The 9,140-nt window shown below is 41.2% G+C and overlaps 1 long non-coding RNA gene across 3 annotated transcripts in view; it reads right to left on the bottom strand.

The window, feature by feature from the left end:
- The window catches only part of LOC123963489, a 34,165-nt gene extending 29,002 nt beyond the window's left edge, over positions 1–5,163 (bottom strand). For all 3 annotated transcript variants that reach the window (XR_006823185.1, XR_006823183.1, XR_006823184.1), the window contains exons 1-2: positions 4,874–5,163; positions 4,114–4,188 (exon numbers count right to left, since the gene is read on the bottom strand). This is a non-coding gene — a long non-coding RNA (uncharacterized LOC123963489). The remainder of the gene's footprint in view (positions 1–4,113; positions 4,189–4,873) is intronic.
- Positions 5,164–9,140: the final 3,977 nt, after the last annotated feature.

The raw sequence follows: 9,140 nt of genomic DNA, 5'->3' as shown, positions 1-9,140 counted from the left end.
TACAGAACAGAGCAGCATCAATAATACAGAATAATTTGATTGACCAGGAATAGTTTTACAGGAGTAGCTGGGGTGGCAGTGGGTTGCGAGCAGCAAGGGTAGGCAGGCTAGAGCAGCTTAAATTGGGCGCCTTGTATGGCTTTGCCAATGAGTGTTTAGAGGGAAATCAGCTGAGCTGTCAGCTGATGTGGCTTGACTTGATGTGGGTTGCTATCAGGTGATGCGCTGGGAGTGTGAGCCGAGCTTGACTCCGTTGTCGATCTGAACTAACGCTATGCTTGATTTATGAATTTCAAACTAAGGTATCCCAATATCTGCGGTTTTGGCGTCAGAACTGAAACTCTTATTAAAAAAAAGGTAAATATACCAATGTCAATAAAATTTCCATGAGAAATGACAAAAAAGAAAAAACAGCCATACTGTGTGCAGGTAGGAAATGCAAGTTGGAAATGTTCAGTCTTAAGTTGCCAAATGATCACATTATCAGCCCCAATTGTTTACCCAACACTTGTCCATGCAAAATGTCCATGGTTGTAATGACAAACCCAGCAAAGGGTCAATGAAATGAAGGACATTAACATACACAGCACAGCTCTCTCCACACACACACTCAATAAATCAAAACGAACAGCTGTCAAATGAACAGCAGAAGTCAGCACAGTCCACAGTATTCACACACAACAAGGGGCACACTCTGGTCTCTCCAAGGATCTGAACTTTTCCAAGGTTGTGGTGGCTGTGTTGCTATCGCTCTAATCATTCCTGTGCTTTCTTTGAGAGTACTATCCGCAAATGTTCAAACTAAGGTAATTACAAAATGGCATATCACTGAAAACACCAGTGAAATATTTATTCAGGATTTCTCTTCCACCCCCGCCATCTCATGGGTCTCAGTCACCTAGATTGTCGATAATTTTAATTCAACTTTAACTAAAATTACATTATTGAGGCCATTGGCACCCACTAAGGTGAAGGCGGCCTCTGGGAAGAAAAGATCTCCATGGAGAAGTGCCACACTGATAAGAATAGAAAAGGTATTGAAAAGCTGAATGCAGGTGGTGAAAAAGAAAATCTCCAGGTCCATTTTGACGTCTGTAAAGAGAGACTTGGCATTTATAATTTGGAACTGAGCAAGGCAGTCTTTCTTCTCTGACCCTGCCAAAACAATAATGCTCACGCCTTGTTTGCTACTGTCGAGAGGCTAACCAACCCTCCCGTGTCAGTACACTCGGAACCTCTATCCACCAGGGCCTGCAATGAATTTGCCTCCTTCTTCACTGACAAAATTCAGAAAATTGGACAAGCAATCGGTGCTCCCATATGAGGTACAGATTATGTGTTGTCCCTGTGTCCGCTTAAAGTAATTCAAATAGCATGACACAATTTGATCCTATCAACCATAAAAACCCGGAGGACATTATTCAGCATCTTAAACTTCTTCCTTCTGCCAACAGGCTTTATCAAAAATGTTGTTAATTGACCCTTCGCTAAGCCACGCCCCGAATACGCAGCGGGCTTCCTTAATACAGCCTTCAAATGTATAATGCAACTGCAAAACTGTCTGCTTCTTTCTGAGATCATTTTTTCCAACAAATTTGACAATATTTCTCCGGGGAGTGCAGTGATAGACAGTGGCAGCGCCGTCAGTTTGTCGGACTTAGCAACAGTAACTAAGGGGGGGCGGGGCTTAGCGAAGGGTCAATTGCACGGCCTCAGACCTTCTACAAACTGTCAACATGTCTATTCTGTCAGGTTCCCACTGGCACCTGAAAACTGCCACTCATCAAGCCACTCTTAAAAAAGAACACTTCACTGAAAAACAGTTTGGGGCCATATCAAATAAGTAAGTTTTAAGTAAAATCATTGAAAAATATGCACAACTTCTTTGCTAACAACTGTTTTCATGTCTCCTAGTCAGGATTTCTAACACGGCTCTTGTCAAGGTCTTCAATGACATCCACTTCTTCTTTATGTTTAAGGCTAGGCCCAGGGCTCTGCATGCCTTGGGAAAGACATTCAGGATGCTCGGAGGTCTTCTTTGGAGTGTGATGCAGTGGCATTGTTGTCTGCATACTGACGCTCCATGATGGTGATGTTGCTGACTTTCCTCTTGGCCTTAAACCTATTAAGGCTGAAGAGCCTGACAACAGCTGTGTAAGGATCGGGATCCCCTGTGACAGCTCTCCACCAATGAGGTGGAGTATGGCAGCCGCGAAGATGGCAAACAGGGTGTGTGCAATGATGCATCCCTGTTTGACTTGTTTCCACCGTGAAAGGCCAGGACTCAGAGCCTCTGCTGCTAAGCACTGTGACTGACATACCGTCGTGTAGAAGCCTCAAGTTTCTTATCTAATTATGATGGCAGCCGTATCTTGATAGTATGCTCCACAGAGACTGGTGGTGTACCATGTCTAAGGTCTTTGTCAGGTCTATGATACCATATACAGTAACAAGTCTGCCTTTTTCCTGAAGTTGGCGGGCTGTGAATATCATGTTTGCTGTACCCCTAGATCGGCTGAAGCCACACTGTGATTCTGGGAGAACACAACAGCACAGTGGTAGCAGTCAGTTTGCGAAGACACGAGCAAGGATTTTGCCTGTTGTTGACAGGCGTGAGATGCCCATGTAGTTTCCACAGTAGTCAGCCTTGTCCCCCTTTTTCAGGTCACTATTAGAGCATCCCAGAGCTCTGAGGGCAGATCTTTTTCTCAGACCTTGAGGAGTGGGGCGTGGATGTGATACAGGAACTTTGGTCCACCATCCTTTAAGATTTCAGTTCCTGATGGCATCTGAGAATATCCTGGCAAAAAGTTGATAATACCAGTCTGTAATAATTCATAATTTCTTCTTATTTTACTCAGAAATGAGTGTTTCGAGATGAGAATTTCATGTAATTAAGGTTTATTGACCATAAATTCCAAACATAACTGTAAAGCTTGTGGTAATGAGTTGGGATGACGTTGGCTAAAAAGGTGTAACAAAGACTTGGGTGATAATTTATACTTTATGCTTTATAAACAGTCAAACCAGACCGGGTCATTTTTGATTTCAGCGGTCTACATGGCTCTGGGTTTTTCCTCCCTCAGCTCTGCCAGACCAATCATTGCAGGTTGATGTAAAACACATAATCACAGGTACGCCAGAGGGGGATAAACTACCTGAAACCTACAGAGAACCCATTCCAGTGCTAAATGCATCCAATGTGTCAGCAGATACATGTATGTAAGTATATCGAATGGTCACATGCTAAACACTTGACAAACTAAGTCGTTCAACTTACTTCAAACTAAAGAACAATAAAAACAGTACGTGTTACAATGATGGTTCAAACACCACAATTGTCATCAAGTTTCTGCTCAGCTGAAATACTGAACTTGGCTTTAACTTGCAGCCACAAAGACATTTCATTGTTTCAGAAGTTTTGTTGGCTTCTAATTTATCCACAGTAAAAGCAGACTGTATCCATTTGAACGACAAGGAGATCTTCAAGCTCCCAAATTAGACATCCACCACCTGAAGTCTCAAACCTACTCGGCATGTCTATCAACATGAAAGTCAACATTTCAGCTTTGAAGAAGTGTTCTCAAGGATAAAAGCAAAGTTCTTTTCCATGTTATTCTTCTGCTTTTGTTTCCAAAGTCTTTACACTCAAGTGTTTTGGAACAAAGCTCAGTACTTGAATATCAGCACAACCCAAAGCTTGATCAATTCACTGTGGTGTTATGCAAAGTTTAAACCATTCAATGTCACTATTACTGCATGCCTTTAATCCCCTCCAAGAGCTTCTCAGACAGCTATTATAATATTTGTGATAGAAAGCAGCTTCTGTCTCCCCCGCCCCCTCCTCTTCCTCTGATGGGAGACGTCTTCTGGCACATTTGTTTACCCTTCAAACAAGTCCTAAATTAATTGCATTCCCAGCGGTTTTCCAAAAGCAGGTAATTAAATAGCACTCAGCTGCATGTTGCGCCACTATGATCTGAACTCCCCTCACTGTGGATTGGAGGGAAATGCCAAGCAGCCAACAAAAAGAGGCACAGTCTTACTTGTGACAGAGCACATCCTTTTGCATTTGCATGTGTCTAGCTAATGCACACATCCAGAGTGACTCACCGCACTGAGTAAGCAGGTGGGAGTTCAGTTCCTTGTTCACTGACACTTTGAAGGGCCTTTGGTTTCCAAGATCATCTGTCAAAACAAAGTGACACAATAAAAGTGACATAAAAGACAGATTTGAGGCATTAAAGCTGATATTTGTGCATTCTTTTACAACAGTTTAAGTAACGCAGTGACTACTAATTAAATATGCTTTAAGTTTTCCATCCGACAGTAATGAAGTGATCTCCCTTATGACAAAGCACAAGTCTTGCCTCATTTGCATCACTTCAGTTCAGTTGTTTCATACAAAATACACATCGCTGATAGGGCAAGATGAAAAGCCAAGTGATCACCAAAATAATTGGATTCATCCTCTGTGGAGCACAAACATATGCACAAAATTTCATAGCAATTGATAATATAGTTTTTTAAATATTTCAATCCGGACCAAAGTGGTAGCCTAAAAAGGAGTTTTGTGTGATATTGATCTACGATATGTTTTACATGAGTTAAGTATCTCAGCTACAATAAAGCCATGCAATCTTTCTTATTTTGGATTTAAAATACCTGCTTTTTTGTTCTGCATTTACAGCTCCAGTATATCTAACCTCCCTAAACTGCACACACAGGTAAAAAAAAAAAAAAGCCAGAAATACACACTCAAGTGTCCAAAATATCATGAACCTTTTGAGCTGCACCCCACTGCTCACAACCCACAATACCTTTGATTGTCATGAGGACTAAAAGCTTTCTTTAACCCGTCTCCTCTACTCACCTCTCCCCCAGTTTTTGACTCCAGGCACAGCCTCTATTGTTAGTCTGGTCTTCTTCTCCTCTGCGGCTGTTGTTCCTGCCCAGAAGCTTGTCACTCATGTTGATGAGCTGTCTACCTTACAGCAACAATCAGGTCTCTGGCTGCAGCAAACAGCATCAGTAAACTCTCCTCACGTGCTGGAGAAGTGAGCAAAATTCTTCAGCACAGATCTTCAGCTCGCTTTTGAACTTTTCTTGTCAGTTACATGTTTAGTTTGGCTGTTTTTCCTCCTCTTTGTGCTTCCTGCCATTGTTGTTGCCCTGTGACCTCACCTTTGATAACTATAACCTGGCTCAGTGCTGCCCCCTGTTGGCCAGGAGACACATGAAGGTTTCACAAGAGCTGAAGTCAAGATTAGATTTTAAGATTAAAATAAAACCCTTAACTTTGACCAAAGGTTGGTGAGGAACGTTTAGCTGAAGGTGGAAGAATGTGTGATCAAATCATCAATAAATGTGTCATTCCCCCTCTCTCTCCCATGATTTCCTCAACTCTCAACACAAGATAAAGGCAAAAACACTTGAAATCAATGAATAAATACGAGAACATCCAAAAGTTATCCAATTACTGCATTTCAGTTAAAGTAATCTATGAAACAGGAACTGAAAACCTTTAGCACACTCTGCAAATTTAAAACATGTTTAACAATATTTTAATGAACTGCAATATATAAAAATGTTGTTCTATTATTTTACCAAGGTTTGTGAAACTGTTTATGAAGCAAAATACATTATACATACATTTAAAATATGATGTTTTTTAAGCCTTTTGTTATATCCTCAAGTAACATTTTTCCAGAAGACAGAGCAACATTAGCATTCTTTAGGAATTCACTCTCCGTTTACCTGAGTTTTGGTCTCAGCTCATCTCAGCACATCAGGCTGTTTTGCTTCTAAATGCTTCTCTATGTTCACCAGCTAGTGTGTCTGTCTGCTGTTTGGTGCTGCTGAGCAGTACTAATAGCGCGGGAGAACGAAACAAAAGAAAAACCAAAGCAATGAACTGAAAGATGCAAGGGCGGAGGAGTACTGCACAGTCGGGTAAGAATTCCCTCTGGGGTTACACATAATCATTTGACCAATTGTTAATACTGATCAGGCAGCTTCACATGTAAGTTATCTATGCAAGACATTCACTCTACCTGTACTTATTGCAAGTGAAACAGGATTCTCTGTGGACACTTGATAAGCTCCGCTCTCAGTTTTGTGGCTATATAAATGCTGTACTGATTAAGTGTGACTGCAGCTAAGAATAAACAGTCCAGCACTGAGTGTTCATGGCAGCACTGCTGTTGTGTAAGGAACCCGGTCACGAGGAGTCATTTTTCCTGGGTTGGCCTAGTTTGGCCGCACAGATCAGGGCCTGAATTCCCTGAAGGCTGTATCACATTAGGAGGATTTGGCTGTATTTTTACAACACCTTCCATTTCTCTTCAATCACTGACTCTTGTTAAGAGAAATTACTGAGCTGTGAACTCACTTGTTTTAACGGGTTCAGGTGCTACTACAATGGTCCTTCTCCTCTAAAAATGAAAAACTTGAACACTTTCACATTGAAACTTTCACTTGTTACTAACAAAAACAAATCTGGTGAAGATAAAGTGAAGTGTAATGAATGTGGTCAGTGTCATCGCCCAAACACGTACCTACAGCTTGACTTTAAGTGCATTGAAGAAAACTGCTATGTTACTCTTCAGATTTATGAACCCAAATCAATGAGTTGGTCATGAAGATTGAGACAGAAGATATGCGTTTCACCATATTTTGGCTAAATATCCATATTTGTAACACACAGACACCACAAGAAGTCAACTATAGACGATCCTTGATAATTCTGATTCAACTATGAAAATCCTTAGTTGGGGACAGACCTAGTCTGCAGTGGTCAGTACATCAAAAGTGGTCCAAGGAAGGAAAAGCTGTGAACCAGTGACAGGGTCATTGGCGACCAAGGTTCAATGAAGCCTACTGGCCTGTGTGGTCCAATTCAACAAACGAGCTCCTGTAGGTCAAACTGCTGAAAAAGTTGATGGTTTTATTGATAGAAAAGTGTGAGAACACACAATGCATACACAGCAGAGTTCATGCCTCAACAGGTCAGGGCTGTTTTGGGCCGCCGCAAAAGGGAGGCCTGTATTGTGACCATGGTGGTGGTCATAATGTTATGGCAAACCCGAGTAAATATTAGAAATAAACAGTAAAAGTTGGAGACCTGGGGGAAAATACTGACAACTTCCTGTGAATTTAACATTAAACTCATAACACAGTGAGGTTGAGCTGCTCCCTCTAATGTGCTTCTTCAAGCAAACTCAGGCCTGACGCTGCATAATGCAAAACAACCTCCGTGGTTGTTTTTTATTACCCAGAGATTTGCTGTGCGTTTTCTTTGCTGCGAGGCCCTGCTTAACATTATTATAGCTAATACAGTTTGATTCGTGAGTTAGGCCACAGTCCTCTGATCAGGACTTCCTGTTGTTTGGGATGATTTTCTTTGGTTTGTTTGTTACAGATGGTAAATGATGTGGTTCAGTGACCCTTCTTCTACATGCCTGTCACACAGGCATCACACAGGCATCATCTACTGTGATTGGCTGGTGTACCTACTATTTCTGTCTGCATGACATATCCACTGTGTTCTGTCAAATGCAATGTGGCATACAATGTGAAATCAGTGTTTTAAGCCATGAAAGTGTGTTCAAAGCAAAGTTTTGTCTAAATTCATTCACTTAAATATGACCTTTGGATGTTTTTGCAGTACATGTCTATTTAGACTGTACGCCTAATGCACTAAAGCTAGCTAACAACACACTTGCCTCTGGGTGTGTTAGCACTAAAGCTCAGAGTCAGACTGATTTCAAAACTTACCAGGGACTTCAGCTACTCCTTTTATTATCATAAATGTCTATGATTTTTCATTTTGTGTCATGAAGTGGACTCAAATCTCAGCATTTGCTTTATTGGGCTCCAAGTGTTAGCGTCAGGCCACACAGGATAAATAAGGGTATCTCCCGGGGCCTGCACTAAGAAGTAGGATTTGACGTTAGCAAGGTTTAAAATCCTGCAAGAGTTTTTTACTTTTCATGCTGAACGACTACCTTCTCTGGAGCAGATTATGTTTGAGATAAGAGATCAATGCAATAAAAGCACCGCCTACTGACCAATCAGTTCTCTTGGAAAATGGCATTACCAGTTGCAGACAATCTTACAGATTGTTTCATGGGCTACTTTTATGCTGTGGGTGATGTAGAGATGCTTTCATGTACCGATGTCATCCTACTACAGGGACTGATTGAAGCACTAAAGCATTTGTACTTGTACCAGAATATGAATGTAAACCTACTTCCTGCTTTGAACTGTTTTTGTATTTATATTATTTTTTGTTTCGTTGCTTTATGAAGTTAATTAAGAACAATGATTGGAACATGGCTGCTGATGGGGGTAAATGTTCTGTGCTGGTCCTATTAGATCTCAGTGCAGTGTTTGATTCTGTTGATCACTGCACTCTGATTGATAGACTGGAAACAACTCTGGGCATTACTGGATCAGCTCTGAACTGGTTTTCCTCCTATCTCTCTGACAGGAGTTTCTCTGTGTCCATAGGAACATATATGTCAGGCTCCTTTGTCCTGTGGTGTGCCCCAAGGTTCTGTGCTTGGCCACCCTGCTGTTCAGTCTGTATATGCTTCCTCTTGGAAAGATTTTTGGTAGCTTCGAAGACATACCTTATCATTGTTATGCTGATGACATCCAATTATATTTATCGTTTAGTCCTCATAGGCTAGACAAACTGTCCGTGTTGCACAATTGCTTAGCCTCCATTAACAAGTGGATGGCAGACAACTTTTTGCAACTAAATACAGACAAAACTGAGCTGGTGATTTTTGCCCCAGACAACATTACCCCTAAGATCAGGCAGGCCACTGGGGTTCTATCATCCTCTGACGGTACTGTTGTATGAATTTTGGGTGTCATTTTTGACAAATCTATGTGTTTTAACAGTCATGTTAAATCTTTGGTTCGTTCCTGTTTTTTCCATCTCAGGAACATTGCTAAGATTAGATTTATGGTTTCTAAAAGAAGAGATGGAGAAGCTTGTTCATGCTTTATTTCTTCTCATCTGGATTATTTCAATGTACTGTACACTTGTTTAAACAAATCCTCCATGGACAAACTGCAAGCTGTACAGAATGCAGCTGCAAGACTTTTGTCAAGGACCAACAGGAGATCAC

Source organism: Micropterus dolomieu, linkage group LG23 (assembly GCF_021292245.1).
Source record: "Micropterus dolomieu isolate WLL.071019.BEF.003 ecotype Adirondacks linkage group LG23, ASM2129224v1, whole genome shotgun sequence".
NCBI lineage: Eukaryota > Metazoa > Chordata > Actinopteri > Centrarchiformes > Centrarchidae > Micropterus > Micropterus dolomieu.
This window is presented reverse-complemented; position numbering and strand designations above follow the sequence as displayed.